The sequence below is a fragment of the Thunnus albacares genome, chromosome 4, assembly GCF_914725855.1.
Source record: "Thunnus albacares chromosome 4, fThuAlb1.1, whole genome shotgun sequence".
NCBI classification, from domain to species: domain Eukaryota; kingdom Metazoa; phylum Chordata; class Actinopteri; order Scombriformes; family Scombridae; genus Thunnus; species Thunnus albacares.
The window spans coordinates 25,067,081-25,085,617 of record NC_058109.1 but is presented as its reverse complement, the minus strand read 5'-3'; the positions used below and the strand labels follow the sequence as shown (position 1 = coordinate 25,085,617).

The 18,537-nt window shown below is 39.1% G+C and overlaps 1 protein-coding gene across 4 annotated transcripts in view; it reads right to left on the bottom strand.

The window, feature by feature from the left end:
- dlgap4b (discs, large (Drosophila) homolog-associated protein 4b) overlaps window positions 1–18,537 on the bottom strand; it is a 117,873-nt gene that overhangs the window by 99,293 nt on the left and 43 nt on the right. For all 4 annotated transcript variants that reach the window (XM_044349056.1, XM_044349054.1, XM_044349052.1 and 1 more), the window contains exon 1: window positions 18,215–18,537. This exon is cut by the window's right edge. The gene's annotated coding sequence lies outside the window, so the exon portion shown is untranslated. The remainder of the gene's footprint in view (window positions 1–18,214) is intronic.

The window sequence follows — 18,537 nt, the reverse complement described above, 5'->3', positions numbered from 1 at the left end:
AGCACAATAAACTGAAAAAACTTCATGAGAGCAGGTGAATCAAACTTTCATTTTAGGACTTATCTTTAGAAAAGAAGAGCTGACATGCATCTAGCCTATGTAAGAATTAGCAGTTTGTTCATGAAACACATCAATGTTTTGGCTTTGCTATGAGTCAACAGTGACGAAATCTGGTTTTGTTAAACAATACAACTCCCACATGTTCAGCGCATCGCCGATGGCTGAGCAGAGCTAGAGCTGGCGTAGAGACAAAATCTGATGGTTCCTTGTGTTGTCAGGACATGGCCCAGGTCATTATATAGGTCAAAAACAAGGACTGTGGCAGCTGCAGGAGGAGAGGGGGAAAACAGGGAAGGGAGCATGAGAAGTGAGGGGTGAGGGGGCAGAGAAAGAGAGAGGGTAGGGGAGTGGAGAAGAGAGAGCGCAGAGGGAACAAAAGGAGGAATAAAGCAATAGCATTAAAAGAGACAGAGGCTGACCTCAGAGCACCCTGGCATTAGCTTGCTCAGAACAGAGCATGGATTTAAACAAATCAAAGCTTTCCACTTCAAAATAATCTATGTTTGATAGCTTCCTATCAGCCAAAGTGGGACAGACTGACAAAAGCTCAACTGTCAGACACATATGTACATAATGTATATGTGAAGGCACATGCAAATCTCTTCTTATATCGCTCTCTCTCCCTCAAACATCCACACACACACACACATTAGACTCTAGAGCCTGTCTGTCACCAGAAGGGTACCAGTTCACCATCATGCTCTCACATCTTTTTATTTTCTCTGCTTAACTAAACCTGTCTTTCTGTCAGCAGGGCTGAAGATTCACTGAAGAACAGTTTCTTCTTCAAGTCAATTTTCACTGAGGTAACGTTGAGACAGCCTGGCTATTTTTGGCCTCTATGTGTGTGTGTGTGTGTGTGTGAATACGGTGACCACGTGTGACAATTTCCACCGTCAAGACAACCTAGACAGCCATCTGCTGCATGCCACACTGCCACCTCCACATCTTTCCCTCTGTTAAGGAGCAATTCATTACTTCTCTTCATCCATTGCTTGTCTTCTATCATCTTCAAACACGACTTGTCTCCTCTCCTCTCTCCTGTCCTCTCGTCTCCTCTCCTCTCATCTTCCCTCCTCTCCTCATCGGAGCACCAGTCCCATTTCCACTGACAGCAGTACTTGCAATTAGGTCAGCAGTTGGCCTATTTAAAGCATGAGGAACTCAGTGCCTAGATTTGCTCTGTCACTTAGGAACATCAAAGCCCTCAATAAATCACACATAGGCGACATGTATGAGGCACTTTAGACATAAAAGCATCAAGTCAGGAGGTGTGTCACCTTATACTTTCTCTTGTACTTTAGAGAAGGTCGAGTGAGGTTTTGCATCAAATATGCATGGCTCATGAGGTCAGCTAACAGGCCTGGATAGGGCAGAATATGCTGCCGTTGTGAAGGTCAACCTTTTCTTACAGCATCTTTGACACACAGAGTGGGTATCCAGATGGCTCAGCGGACTAAGTCGCATGTATTTACTTGCAATGTCATGGATCATGAAGTCTGCTTATGACCTTGGTCACATGACATGACCTGTGAGATGTTAAATAAGTCACTAGATTGATTGGAGCGAAAAGCCAATCGTCCTAATAGAAATTATTCCCACCAGTGTCATTAATCTTAAAACATTAACACTTCTTCAAGCTCAACAAAATTCAGTTTATGTCCACAAACAGCTGCATGCTAATGTCTATTCACTGCTGATGAGAGAGGATGCATTGATTCATTTAACCATATAAACAAGTTCTTGTCTTTACTGAGTCGCTCATCAAAAATAATTTCCAGTATACTTTATTAAGCTCTTATATTGACCATCCATCAGCTTAATGATATCATTAAAATTAGCTTAAAATTTCAGTGCACCACATTGTAAATGCATGGCTCAGTAGTTGAAACACTCACTTTGGGGACTTAATGTGATGAACTTATTGGTCATTACCCTGCTGGTGGGCACTTATAGTAATGCGCCACTTGAAGCAGTCATGCCACAAGATTATATTTTATTCCTACATTGTGCAATAAAATTCTTTACAGTATTAGAACCTTTTATATTGCGTCCATTAACTTGAGGCAGAGCAGCTTCTGCAGCCTGAGACTGCAGGTCAAGATTACATGAGAATCACTGCTGGAAAATTCACTTCAGGATAAGCACTTGTCACTGCAGGAGGGGGACACATGTATGAAACAGCCTTAAGGTGACAATGACCATCCTGTTACAGTCAGTGCTATCTTGTAACAGTGCTCCACTGAGCAAGCACAGGTGCTTCAAATTATCAGGGCAAAAATGTTTCTCTTTTCTACCTGCTATCTGCTAATTAATTTTCAACATTTCTTTTCTTATTTATTCTGTTCTTTTTTATTCATTTCAATTCTCACAATGCACAGTAACAGTTCTCATGGGCTTCTTGATCTCCACAAAACCACTGAGTATGACCTCTGTTGCATGACGGGTAGGTCTCTTGGGGCCTTACAGAGCAGGATATATACTGTATCTCCCTCTGGTGATGTGCCACTGTGCATCACTGACACATGAACCTGATCAGTCCAACATAGGCTGACTGTATTCATCCATGAACCAAAACATTGAAGGTTTGTTTGTGGCTTCCTGAAGGTTTTTAGCTAAGCTACAGTAGCAGTGTGGTTTTAGAGACTGCACTGTCGATCGGTCCACCACTTTGGTCAAGACTGAAAATCTCAACAGCTACTGGATGAGTTGCCATGAAATGTTGTATATATATGCATAATCCCCAGAGGATGAGTCCTACTGACTTTGGTGATCCCCTTCCTTTTTCTCTGGGGCCACCATGAGTTGAGTGAAATATCTTGGGAACTACTGGATAGGTTGCCATGAAATTTGGTACAGATATCTGTGTTACCCTAAGTATGAATTGCAATAATTTTAGTAATAATATGACCCTTCAATACTTTGTTTTATCTTAGTTTTGTTGAGAGGAAAGAGATCCAAAAAAAACCAAACACATCAGTGAAATATAAAATTGACACGAAAATACAAATAACACACACATACACAAGCATACAAGACCTCCAGGGCAAGGAGCTCAGTCAATGTGAGCTGTTATTCACACTAAGTGCTGTGGTGGAATCAGTGTTGCTCTCCTTCTGAAAATCAATTGATTTACCACGCTTGCGATTTAGCATCATTCCCCCAACCGATCTCTTAATCTCTCTTTGTTAGCCTGCCACAGTCAGCGAACAATGTTAGGCGCCATTGATGAGACACGAGGCATGACTGTTGGCTAGACGGAGAAAGACCACCAGTCATGCAGCAGTACGCTAACAAGCACACAAACTGTCTTACATTACATTATTCCTGTCACATTTTAATGCATGACATGCATTCAGCTTGGTGGCAGTGATGAGTGAAATGCAGAATGATTCAGCGTAAGCACACAGGCATCTATAAAGATTACAATCCATTGCCCCGAAAGCCATTTGTCTGTTTTCTGTCATTGTATAAACAAATGCTTTTGTTCATGATTTCATTATAATCTGCTCTGTAATGGCATTAACTTATATGGGCCACAATCCAGGCTGGTTGTATACAGCTGGTGCGCCTGCAAAGCCCACACATACAGTGAACACAGAGTAAAATCAGGTCATGGGGACTAAATGTGGAGGTTACATGATTCATATCATAGCAACAAAGAATACACTGACATGACAATAATATGGGGAATGTCTCACATTCACATCTACTGTAGAAAGAATGAATGCAGTTTTATCAGGGTGATTCATTCAATTTAAATGGACCTCTATATCACAATGATCAGTGAAGCCTGTTTAAAATTACTGCTGCCAGGGTGCATTGTTACTGTTGCCACAAGACATGAAGCCCGGATCATATAGCACTTAAAAGGTTAATGATATGCTCAGCAGTAATACTCTCCTCTCCAACATACATAATATGCTATTTAGTGTGTAGCGCATTGCACGACAGCACATTTAATGGCATGTGTTTCTCAAAAGCGAGGGCAACAAGTCAATGACATGAAGAGAAATGTATAGCCTATTATTTATCTCTGTGTGCAATATATTGTCTTATATTTGCTTATTTTAGCTCATTTTTACACGTTGTATTGTTTATATAATAATTTTGTATAAATGTGATGTAACAATGAAGAAACCAAAGAGGGAAAATATCACAGTTAGAGGTCAGCATGGAGAAAAGTGGCATGACAAGCACGTACATGTAGGCACTAAGATCACTAAGTGGGATCTTTTGTGAACCTGTATTTTTCTGTCATACTGGTAGAGGGGCTACAGTAGGTCAAGGCTGTTGCATTCTGGTAAATGAGGAAAAAATAATATATTTTATCCCTGCTTTTATATGAATTATTCAGAAAACAACAATGTGATTGTGGGACTGTGTGTGTACTATGTGCTACAAGAGTCTCACAGATCATCAGCCAGTTGCAATAGTCTGTACAGAGTTTGCCTTTTGATACTACAGGCCTTATTTTAATTACCTGCTTCTGTGATTCATTGATAAAAGCAGAATCATTTCCAGAACAAGAGCATCAGATGTCAACATAAACTCTTATAAAGTCGTTGTCAAACCAAATGCCACCAGTTTTTGTAATGCCATGGAGAAAATGAAAATGAGAAGAAACCACCAGGTAATCGACATGATTTTCTAAATCGTTGTCAGTTAGACTTTTAAGAGTTGTGGTCAAGTGCTCACTAATGCTGTTATGTTATATAAATAATTTCCTCTCCTGCCACAGTGCAGAAAGCAACAGGATTTTAACCAACACATACTGTAACTCTAACTCTAACTCTAACTCTAGCATCACTTCACCGATTATCCATTTTTAGAATTCACTGTAAAGTTTGGCTGGCCTCGCTGACAACACCATCCATTATCTACCAGTCTGGCCTCTTACCCTGTTGTGAACTTTAAACCAATTCTGGTCAAGGTCTGCAACATAAAAAACATCATCTTAGTGACATAGGTTTCTTCAGATTATGTTTTTATGCAGTGCATTCATGTGTCTTATTACACTCTCTTAAGTCTTTGTTTTAACATTTTCTCATAAATTGATAACTTAAAACATCTATTAGGGCATGTCCTTTTTACTACTACATCACCCAAGTACGAAACTGCATCTGAGCTGTTTCATTTATACCATATAACAATCAACAATCTATATATTATATGTTATAATCACAGAAAAAAATGGCCAGTGGAGGCTGCAGTAATGTATCATAACAAATATGCCCAAACCAGAAAATACTGTATTGGAATATTTGATCCTTATTGCTCACATCTGTCATTGCTGCTGTAAAAAGCTGGTGTAATATGATAAGTGTTCTAGTGCCAGGAGGGCTTATTCCTTTCTTCACAACCTCTCAAACCCACTGACAAGTTGTCAATGACTCAGCCTAACAAGAGCAAGCGAGCAAGGTTAGCATGAATTAGCGCTCCAGTGCTAAGCTACTGTGACGCTGCAAAAAGGATGATATAATTAGCCTCACTCTCCTCAGATAAGCTAAGGTCGTCTCAGGCCATCCAATCAGGGCCCGCTTATGATTTGACTGGCATAGATAACCTTGTTAATCCTGTATGACTCGTTAAATACACAGCGATCCAAAACTAAGGTTACAAACTAAGAGTTGATCTTTTAATGGATGGTTGGATAGCTTGTATGGGTTATTGAGAAGGTTGGAGTCTATTAGATCTCTTCCATAAAAAGCAGTGATAGCAGTTTTTTTCCTTATACTAGTTATCATTTCATGTATGAAGAGCATTTCAAGAAGGCCACATCAGAAAGCTTAAAATAATATTAATGTCTTATGTGTCCTTTAAAAGTGGTAATGAGGGGTACGTTGAAGGCTTGTTAGAGAGAGGTACATGATTTTTTCTTTTATAACTGTGTATTTCAGGATAAATTTACTCCATTTCCAAAACTGAATAATAAAGGAGCATCATTTTGAGTAGAGCCTGACTGATACATTGATATCAGTTTATCACATAACATACAATATATTGACTAATAAGAAATTTCAGTACAGAAATGCCAGACATACAGTATGTTTGTGGTTATTTATAAACAGTGTCACCTGTTCGTTCACCAATGAGCTCAAACAAGTTGACTTTTCAACTGAAACCGCTGTTTCAACAGCTCATATCTTGGTCATAATTCTTTAAAAAACAAATTTGAGGGATCCTAATCAAAATGAATGTGTTTACGTAGCAAAAAAAACAACAAATAATGACTGATATAAAATCACACATTGACTACATTGACCATTGCTTCTTTTCCAGAGAAATCATGCAACTATCTTTGTTACATTCTGCCATTTTGTTTTCATCATCAACTAAAATACAATTCTATCAACAGACAAGAACATCGATATTAAATGATTCTGCAATATCTGCACATGGAAACTACCGTATAGGTCAAATTAGGGAAAGATTGTGGTTATGGCAAATAAAATATGGTTAAATTGGGGCTTTGGCACTCCATAACTTTAGCACTTAAAATTTGCATTGGATGTAAATTGTGAGGTTCAGAATCATCCAATATGGACATAATTCCTAGATATACAGACTAACAAAATAATACTTCAATGATATGCAAGGTGATTATTTTACGTTCAATCCTGTAAACAGGTACATGCACACCTGGACATGTACTGTACTACACACACACAGAATGCATGCATATGTTTGTATAAAAACACTACTTCAGAGATCAAGTTTAAGATAGGTTTAACACCTTTTTAGGGGGCATCAACTGTTAATCATATGGGAATTGTACCTCAGTGGGTGAGAAAGAAAAGTCAATATAAAGAGAAGAAAAGCAAACAAAGCCTTGATTGTCACTGACAGTGAACAATACATGTGGAGATGAGAACCTGACATGTTGTTGTCTATTGTGTTGAGAGACAAGCTCTCTTTGTCGTTACAGATCAAAGGCATGACCCTAGTATATAGATTTTTTAATACACCACATTAAGTATATTTTTGTGTCTCCTGAGCCTCAACACTCATCACTGCTCACTTGTTTTTCTGGAGCTGGCATCTGAACCTCGCAGTTTCCCTCTCTGTCTGTTTATCTCTACACTTCTCTCTCAATCTTATCTGTGATATTCTTTATGAGTCACCTGCAGCTCTGCACTGCTGAGAACTCCAGTAATTACTCTAAAACAACTCATATCGAAAGCCATGTCAGGTTTATTTTTATTTCAAACACAGGGCGTATCAAAGTGTGAAGAAGAATTCAAAAATCAAAATAAACTAAAAGAACAGAGAAAGATAAATTAGCATAAAAATAATAAATAATAACTAAACTGGTGTTAAAAAGTATTTACAGACTGTGTGAGTCTTAGCTCCTTGCTTGTTGCACACAGCTAAACAGACTGTACTGTAAATGCATAAAGTCTGAAATACACACACACACACACACACACACACACACACACACACACACACACACACACACACACACATTCACGAATTGATATCAATGTGATCATCTCCAGCTTTCATTAGGGAAACAATTGCTTTGGTTGGTTTGGTGAATGAGAAATTAGACAATAAATCACTTTCTGGAGTTGCAGAAGTTAATCAACCCCAAACAAATTCCAACAAAACATTTACACAGTCATGTGCAACAGCAAACAGCACAGTGCCAGTGCAATCAGTATCATGTCAGGCAATTAGTGAAGGAAAGCCAATGTCTCTCTGTATTCTTTTCCAAGTTGGGTCCTTCGGTCTTTTCAGTGCCATTAATTTGTGCCACACTGTGTTATTTCTCCAGCAGTGAATACTGTATTAGTTAATACACAATTAGTGACAGAAAATCAGCCCACTGTAACAATGCAATTATGCATCATGGCTTACCCCAGCATGCACTGTATGTCACTGCTAAGTAATAATCCGTGACATTTTCAGACAAACACATTCCTGTTGTGTTACTTGCTGATGCTGAAGGATACAGACTAATAATATATAACTAATATACAGAAGTAATGATTCAACCTCTAGTATATTGCTGTCTTCAGCTTAACACCAACGAACAGGTTCATCTTCCTCTGGTTTTTAGGAAATGATGAAGTTTCTGTCATTGGTGGAGCAGTGTTAGCCAGCAAAGCAACAGACATCAGTGTGCCACCAACAAACACAAACTTCATCAACAGAAAATACAAGGAAAGAGAAACAGGTGAAGTGTTCCAATGAAAATAAAAAGTATGAATAAGCATATGAAAAAGTAAAAAGAAAAGGAATTATCCTTTGCCTTCTACAGATCAAAGCACTCAAGCAGGATAAGGAGCTGAAGAGAGATACTGTACTGCTGACAGGCTCTGCTTAAGATCTGCTGTGTCTTTATTTTTATATTGCACCAGTGCATTAAAGGTGCAGTGTGTAGAATTTAGTGGCATCTAGCGGAAAGGACTTGGCAGAAATGGAATATAATATTCATAAGTATGTTTTAATTAGTGTATCATCACATGAAAATAAGAATTGTTGTGTTTCCGTTACCTTAGAATGAGCCCTTTATATCTACATAGTGAGCATGTCCTCTTCCATGGAGCCTGCCATGTTGCACCGCCATGTTTCTACAGTGGCCCAGAACAGACAAACCAAATACTATCTCTAGAGAGGGCCTTTCATGTATTTTGCGAATTTCGCATCCACCATAGGTTCTCCTACATGCTTGGAAGGGGAGGGGGAGGGCTAACTCTGATCTCTGCAGTTAATTATTCACTTCTTTGTCCATAAAAAACAATTTTGGTTGAGTAGCCTGTTGCTATTAGCTGAAATAAATATGCAGTAACACTGTGACTAAACAGTTACTCCATTACAGTATATATGTTTTAATATAGTGTACATGTATTATCACTATTTCGGGTAACACACACACACAAACACATGAGCAGCGTGAGAGAGACAGATGAAGAGAGAGAGAGTGTAGTTATTTCTTTGGGCACTGGAAAGCAACAAGAGAGCCATAAAAGTGTTTAAAAGCATTTTACCAATCAGTGGGGGAAGTTAAGGTCAATCCTAGATTAATTTGAGCACAGCCCAGAAATTTTATTTATTTATTTATTTATTTGCAGTATATGTGAGGGCCAGGGGGTGCGAGCATGTATGTGTGTGTGTGTTTTGCTTCTGTAAGTAAATGACTGAGATTTTACTACAGGTGTGCTAGAATGAATTTTGCTAATTGCATTTAAGTATAGTACAAAATTAAGCTGTGCAAAAATCACACTGAAATAATACAATATCCTATGAATTTTTTGTTTTTTTATCTCAGTCTATTACATCCTGCAATTACATCTCTTGGCCTCAACTTGAGACATTATTATGGGAGACTTCACTGTAATCTGCATGTAACATTTCTATGAGGGTATTCTTTAAATAAATAGATGGCAATATTAAAATTGACAACACACTGCCTTACTCTTTTAACAAGAAAAAGACAGCTGACCACTAATGGGTTACTGCAAGTGAGGAGAATGAGAGAAGAAACCCTAAAATTGTACACACTCATGGTAATTCATGAGCCTTTACCACACATCTTTTCTAATTTAGAGAGCTAAAATGTGTCTGAGAGCAGTTTTTACATTTAGATTTTGACTGCTGTGATAAGTTGTAAAAAATGAATCAAAATGTTTAAGACTGACAGTGTGTAATTTCTCAATCAGACAACTTCTCCACCTGCATTGCACAAGTAACACAGATGACATTATTATTCAGACTTCACAGACGGTATCTAAGTGAATCCATTCATCTCAACACCATGCGTGTGTGTGTGTGTGTGTGTGTGTGTGTGTGTGTGAAAGACAGCGAGATGATTACCGAGGCATTGTGAGTAGATTTAACAAGTAAATTGAACACAGAGGTGGGCCTCCTCTCCGTTTGTTCTTGTGTCCTCTAATTTCATTTTTTCACTCGGCTCTCTGGCGGGGGCCTTGCATCTCAATGAGTCTCTGTCCGGCTGGGAAGTGACCTCACTTCTAATACAGAAGAATTCTCTCATGCTATTCAGAAACTAGCAGCGGGTGGCAGTGGGTGTGGTGATGTTCTTTATAGGGGAATGAAGGGGTGTTGGTGTTCCCAAATAAGATACATCCTGCCACTACCTGACACACAAACACACACACACACACACACATACACTTACAGTGGCAAAGTATGCCATACACACAGATACAAAATGATATTGGCAGAGGATTTGTAGCGTGTTGTCAATCAGGATAATGACCAATATACTACATCACGAAACATTTCATGTCTATATTAAAATAAATGGTCAAATTAATTGGCTTGTAAACATTTTTGACTTAAAGGGATAGCTTGACATTTTGGAAAATTTACTTATTTCCTTTTTTGCCAACCAAGAGTAAGATGATAAGATTGATGCCACTCTCACATCTGTACACCAAGACTGGAGGCACCAGAAGCTCAAACCATAAAAGGGTTTATGCGTTGGATGGGAAGTCAACTCTCAGAACCACTAGGACTTACAAATCCAGGGTGACGTGACAACTGAAACCTATTTTTCAGTAGCATCGCTGACTGATCAGTGCTAATTCACAGTAGTCATGGAAAAAAGTAATGGAACGATTATATTATTCGTAAAGTACACTTAGGTCAAATGCTTTGACGTACAATGTGACCAAAAAGAGTAGTCAGCTTCTCCTTCTCCTGTATGATCACCTTCATACAGTATAAGTAACATTAGCATAATAAGGCTATAAAACAGTAGCCTCTGGCTGCTTCCAGCTGTCACGTGACCTTCACCTTAATAATTGTAGCGGTCCCTCAATTTTCTCTGCAGTTAGATTGTATTTCATCATCTGGAAGTCACAGCACCCAGTCAAAAAAAGTCTGGCACATATCTTCCTGTAAAACCACAACATTTTGTTTTGACACTTAGGTTTATGTACAGATTAAACAAATTAGATAGTTCATTAGTGAGATTTAGAGGTGCTGGTAGGCAATTGGCAGCTCTTTCCCTCTGTTTCCAGTCTTTAAGCTAAGCTAAGCTAACTGGTTTTTGGCAGTAGCTTCATATTTACCACACAGGCATGAGAGTGGTATCCATCTTCTCATCACTCTCTGCAAGAAAGCAAATAAGTGTATTTTCCAAAATGTAAAAGCATTCCTTTAATGAGCTTAATTTAATGCAAGCATTTATTTTGTATTCCAGGTATTATTTATTCTAATTGTTCCTACAATTAACCTCAAAAAATATCAACATTATTCTCAATACTGTGGCTCAAAGCAGCTGCATCAGTATGTCTACATGAATTAGGTTGTTTTGCACATTAATTTAGGGACTAAATGCTCTCTTAGATATCATTATCAGATTGCAATGATACACAAACAACACACATACAGAGCTTCTGTTAATGTTACTTAATACAGTGTCAGCTGAGGTAAACAGACCAAGATGAACACACATCTCGCACAGTAAATACACACTCCCACATCTGATCTGAAACCAAAAAAACTGAGCTGAATTCTCTCACACCAACGAGAACTGTTAGACTGCCAGAAATCTGCAATCAACCACAGCACTAAACAACCTTCAAGAAACCTCCAAAACCTCTAATCTGAATTACTGAAGGTATTAAACCTGAAACAGGCTTGTAAGTAACATCCAACTTTTCTAATTCTCTGCTGTGGGCCTGACATGGACCTTCTCTCTTGGCCAGGTTCCCGGGTGTATGCTCCGAACATTATGATTGAGCTGCTGACAGCTTGACCTCTCCTCATGGAGACACGTCTTTCCACTGCAGCCATTTTCTCACCATTATGTTTAGCAATGGGCCTATGCCTGCCAGAGACAGGGGGCTAGTTGCTGAGGCTATCATTCATAGCAGAGAGGAGGAAAGGATTAAGGCCATTGAGAAAGAGCAGGAGAGAGAGGGGTCTGCATTTTAATGCAGGCCTGTGTGTGGAACAGCCTTGTTATTAGGTGGCTCGGTGGAGAGGGAGGGAGATGCAGTGGGTTGGTGGGAGGCGAGGAGGTGGGGGGGTGGGGGGGATTAGGGCGAGGAAAAAAGGCAGATGCAGAAAAAAACAGAAGGAAAGATGAGCACAAGAAAGGCCGAAAAAGAAATAAAGAATGTAATCACAAAAAAAGAACACCATGTACGGTACAAAAGAGAACAACTCTCTATAAAACTGCAACTACTGTAAACGTTACATTGTTTCATGTTAATTTAATTGTTGTATTGATGACAAAGAAAGAAATAATTCTTCCAGTGTCACTGATTGTGTGCAAGGTTCTTGGCTTATCTGTTTTTTTTCACTCTCAAAATATTTCAAAGTTTAAAAGTGTTTATTGCCAAACTGCGACATCATCCATGATTGCAGGCTTTGCATACATAAATCTTTATGATCTTTTACTTGTTTTCCATTCCATCTACTTTTGGAAACATTGGCAACCTTAAATTTATCAGTCAACATTTCAAAAACACACAATTTGAAAACATAATTGCTTTCTAAATAAAAATAGCTACATGTACTGCACTCTACTTTTACCCCAACATTTAATGTATTTTTTAAATGTGTGATGATAACCTCCAATATAGTCAAAGCGGATGTGACAGACTAAATTAAAGGCAGTGGCAAATACTTTTTGTCCTTAATGGGTTAAGGTGATTTTTTTCTTGATTTTCTTTTAGACAGTTTCTGTGGTCTTCCAGATAAAGAAGTCTAAATTCACCAGTGACAAAAATACATTTCACTAGATGAGATTGGTTTAAAAAAAAAAGGAAGTCTCTTTTCAACATTTGGCTGAAGGAAATCATTTCACTCAGAGAAAAAAACAGTTCTTAGAGCACTTCAAAGGAATTCTGCCTTACAATCAGACACCATCCACAGCTCATACAAAAACACAGACACACACACAAAGAGGCACTTGATGTCACACACATAGACATGTATACATTCAAGCACACAACCCCACCATGGATCCATCATAACACACATTTCACACACCATTGACCTCCTTCAGTCAGGATTGCTTGCTCTCGCACTCTGTTAGGCTACAGCCAGTTAATCACCTCAAAGAAAACAGCTGAAAAAAGAAAAGATCTCCTGATGATCACTTCACTGACAAAGGCAACATAATTGCTGTTGCACACAGGAATTGAATCCAGGTGTCTACATAACTAACACTTGTTACAGCTCATTCTTCTGGGTATTTGGTCTGTTGATCGCTTTCAGCTATCTGATGGAGGGTGCTTGTTTACACAAATAGTGAAACCTCTTGACAGACACATTATTATGACACATTATTTTTTTTGTTTGCTGAGTTTGGATATATGCTTCCATAATTATTACAGTGTCAAGAAGGGATGTTAACAAATATCTTCTGCTCCAGTGGCTAACTGACTGACCACTACAGTATTCCCTAAGCAATAAAAACTATAATTAGCCTATCAAATAAAACATGAAAACACAAAACACATGATTTGGCATTGATCTGAAAAAACCTGAGTATCATTTTAATTTCTCCCAGGCTTACCTTTGTTGAACTTAGGTGGGTGTTTTGCATACCTTTATATGGTCATTAGCAAAGCTTTGGAAAAGTGCATAATTATCCTTGGGGTTCCACTGAGTTTAAGCTTTGCAGAATAGAAAATTTGGAGACCCAGAGTGTGAAGAATCTCCTTAGTGGATGTTTTTTTGAATGCGTGACATGCATTTCAAATAGGCAGCAGATAAGCATGACAAATATGTACACAAACTGTGTACACACTGTATCTTTGTTCCATGTCTGACCAGGATCCTCATACAATATTGCCTCAAGTGAGATCTTTATGTACTGCTTTGCATTAGTGCACAGTGTTTCTCAAACCAAATATTAATGCATCTAGAATTCAGCATTATTCAAGACAGTTGAAAATGTTTAGTGCCAATGCAGGACATTCTCATGTTCATAATGTACAGCAAAAACATAAGGGTGTGGTGGTTGAGATTGATGTATAATCTGTTTAGCTTTGGCACCAGAGGCCCAGGTCTCACACCAACAATACTGTTACAATGTTCTCCTAACTATAACTTTAGGTAGTTGCCTAAACTAAACCATATTTGCCACATACGAATATGGTATGAGTAGTAAATGGAGAAAAACTGACAGCGACCATACAAAAATACCACTAATAATCCAGTATATTGCAGAAAACACAAGTGTTTCCAACTGCCATAGTAGCAGGTCATGTTGTGAGCAGAATTACAACAGCCTTGTTGGTAAAGCTCCCCCTCTTGCCCGCCTGAACATGTGCCAACCCTAGTATCCCAGCGCAGCACAGCTAGCATGGCTATTAGCTGCAGGGCAGGTGAAAAGAGGGTTTGGCACCCATTCCTTAGCCTACCACCTCAAGGGACATGAGACGTAAGGTTTAATTAGAGTGGATAGTCTTGGGTTTTGGACGAGTAAAGGAGGCTTTAATTGATGTCAAAAGTGTCTTACTTCATGTCACATATACCAGCACTACACTGCTTTGATTTCGGGGGGAGGGGGGGGGGTTGGGAAAGAGTGGAAAGTTTGGGAGTGTGAGGTTGTGCACAACCTCTCTCCAAGTTCTTAGGTTTTAAGTAAAGATAGAATCAGCTAATTTGTGCTCATGACAGCTGAAATTGAATGTCTGAGGTTAAGAAGAGCAAGTGAGAAAAAGGTAAGCAAAACAAAGAGTTCTAGAGAAAGAAATGCAGCACTGACACTGATATGATCCTTTTCTAAAATCACACACCCTGTGGGTGTTATTGTTACCTTCTGTAATAAGAAGATGGGTGAGAATTGTGGCGTGACTTTATTCGAATGACAAACATTGTTTTCATTCAGTTCCATTATCCTTCCAGCAATCACAGCAGTTTCCTAAACAATATATTACTGATGGATGCTTTGGAGCCATTGCTTAGCATAATCCAGTTTACTGACAGTATTCTGGCTGATTATCATGCATCCAAACTAGCTTATTATAAGTAAAGATTGCTTGTTGTCTCACATCCATTTTTATATTGAAAAATTGCTTATTGGCAAACAGAGAGCAAAAAAAGGGTGATTGACATTTTCACTGTGTGAATTATTCAGTTTTCACATTGTTGGTTATACCTGCTGACTGCTATGGAAGGTAAATAAACAAATGTGATGTCTCTTTTTTTGCTCTGCGATCAAAACAGTGCACACTCTTCATCCAAAGCTACATGTAAAGGTCTTGTAAATATGTAGATGTGAAGCTGTGATCTATTTCTGAAAAAGCCTTATTGAGAACAAGCAGAAAAAGGACACAGAGATATGAAAGATTTGGTTTCTTCTGCAGAAACAGTTTCCAACAGGGAGAGAATGACGACATCTTATCTCTCTGGTGAGGGCGTTTAAATATAGACTTCTGCTACTTTATCTGGTTCTGCAGCTTCAGAGTCTGTTCACATACTTCCTTTTATGTTTTCATCCCCTGAACTTCAGCGTCAGTGCCAACAACTTTTTTGTAAACCTTTTCTGTACAACAACAACAACAACATTATAAGTCCTATTTACTGCAGCCATTAAGGCGTCAACTTAAATATGAATTATTACTGAGCCCACACACTTCAAAAAGACACAACACCCTGGCGAACTCTCTGCAGAAAAACAAGAAGGAAAAAAAAGATTTTTCCCATTTCCCCATATTGCCTTCATTCCTTCATTGGTGCAATATGGTGTAATCTAGCCCCACTGACTGAGCAGTGGAATACACACCTCCGACTCTGCAGATATTTAATACAGGGCTGCTCTATACATTATAAATGGCCCTCTGCAATATACCATCCTTCTACAATGAAGCCACTGCGCAAATAGAGAAAATAGAAATGACCTGCCCTTGAAATACCACTGGGGTTTGGAACTTCTATTCTGGTGCCATTTCTTTCCATCTATACAATATGTGACATGAAAATGCAGGCGTTCATAACTGACTTAAATAAACAGATGATCCTGTTCTTAGGTCAAAGAGGTCATCCTGTACAGTAGGCAGCTCTAGAAGGAGTGCCTGAGATGAGGAAAACAGACACAAACTATCAATTTGTGACACAAGATATATGTGAGAGGTTCGACTAGAGAAGTGCAAAGATCACAGATTTTATCAAGTAATATCCAACATGGCTGTGGGTTGGTATGCTTCTTTGTGTGTGTGTGTGTGTCTGCGTGTGTGTGCGTGTGTGTGTGTGTGTGTGTGAGAGACAAGCAGAGAGGGCAGAGTACTGCTGAGAGTGACGAGATGCGATGAGACACAGTTTGAGTGAGTGCATACTAGCAGGAGGGAGAGAGAGGTAGAGTGTGTGAAAGTGGATGAGAGAGCGAGAGAACAAGAGAGAGAAGATGGACATAAATGGCTACGAGTTAGCATAACCTACAAGTTTTTTTTTTCCTTTTTTTTTTGCAGTTAAGGCAAATTGAGGCCACTAACGCAGCAGTTAGGCTGCTTTTCAGGTCACTCAAAAAGCTGTGCTAAAAGGGTAGCTAGACCTAAATCCACTGTTAATTTAATGGAATGAAAGACACCGCAACCTACTAAAAAGGATCTGAGCATATTGTAGTACATCAAGCAATTACAACTCGTTTCATGTCATCTATACAGTAGAGCCACACTGGGGTTAATTTGATTAAACTGTTGGGAAAAACACTATTGATTTATCGTGATTAGATGATCCCTGGCTGCACACAGCTGGATCTAGATCAGTTAATTGTGTGGCTTCCTTTAAAGTGCCTTATCTTATTATTATTTATGACACTCGGATTACAGTTTGCCACCGTTTTTACTCTAAAAACATCTCCTCTACCCTCAATATTCTGAACTGGCCCACTCAGCTGTGAGTGGTCAGAGCTTTATAGGTGATTCATTTGGGTTTGTGGAGTAATTGACCTTGTAAATATGGGACTGGGAGTCTGAGCTAAATCATCATCTCTGGAAGCAAGCTAGATGTTATGATGCTCCAGCGGCCATACAGCAGCCATTTCTCATTTTTTAGCATTTGAAATCAGTATCATTAGTTGCAGAAAACTAATCTTTCACTAAATATGAGTTTTTCCACCTGCCATAAAACAGATGGCAGTTCTAGTTGTCACAATTCTTAGTGCGACCAACACAGTTAAGAAAACCCTTCTTGATCCATGGCTCTTCAGAGTGTCAGGGCTGGAGTGCTTTTAACTAATAAAATGATCTCTCTTGATGTTCAACATTGAAAAGGGGCAGTTATAACAAGTCTCCCCAGTTTCCTCAGTGCCACCTCATATTGTGCGGAGAACAAGCTGCTATTTCTCAAGTCTTGCACACATTACTTTGACAGCAATATGTGACATAGGCTATAACATTGAGTCAAATGTCAAATGCTACTGCCTGGAGGATCTCTTATTGTATCCTCTATTTACAGCTACCTTGTGAAAATGACTATATGTATTTATATGAATTAAAAAAATCATATAGGAAATTCCAGGAGGTGATAGATATGATGTCTAGTAATACCATATGAGCAAAAATAAACTGTATATGACATCACAGCACCAACACTGCATGTGTCTGTACTGTAGAAATGCAGTATTTTTTTTTACAGAAAAATCTTGTGGCACAAACAGCTCTCTAAGTCAGATTGTATTACTTCTTGTTGCTGAATGCTCTCCTTATGATTTACATGCATTGAGCTGCCCATGTAGTCCTTGATTAACACGAGAACACGTTTGTGTCACAGATGTCAGCTGGCCCGTTACCACCCAAGACTGCTCATCTCCATTACGCATTGCTTTACCTGTCAAAAATACAGATTGCTGAGAAACCCGCGGAGGAGAGGCATCATTTCAGACATATACATCACAACATCATACAGACAGATCTCTCACTGTTGTTTGTTTAACCACACGGACACCAGCGTCCTGTGAGAGTGCCTGTGAAATTTCCAGGAGATAGCCTGTAGCCTGTCTTCTGAACCCCGCAAAGGCGCAGTGTAAATAATGACTCCAAACCAGATTTCTACAGCGTTTGAATCATCATGAGTCACCTTCCCACCCACTCTGGACGAAATGTTCACTCCTGCCTGACATATTTTACTTAATATGTAAAACACAACTACATTCAGAGAGCGATATGTACAAACATCAACCGGCAAATCAACAGTTTTGGTCTCCGTGGAGCCGTTTTACCTTCGGTGTAGAGCGCCTCTTGAAAATAGGAGAAGATGACTTGGAGGATGTATCCGTGTTTTGTCCGTAACTTCCCGAACAGGGCATCTGTTTTTCAAGATGTGTAGATTGAAAAGAGGAGAAAGACCTCTCTGTGGTAAACAGCAGCGGCGGCGTTTTCCGTTGAAAGCCGGTATTTGTCCTTTAACGCCTTATTTGTCCGGTGAGTTTGTGTGTCTCCTGCGGGGGGAAAAGCAAGAACCCCGGTCCTCTGCGGTCTCCATTACCGAGCTCTATAATTCACCTCTGCGTTTAGAGGCGACAGACAGACACATAAACAGGTA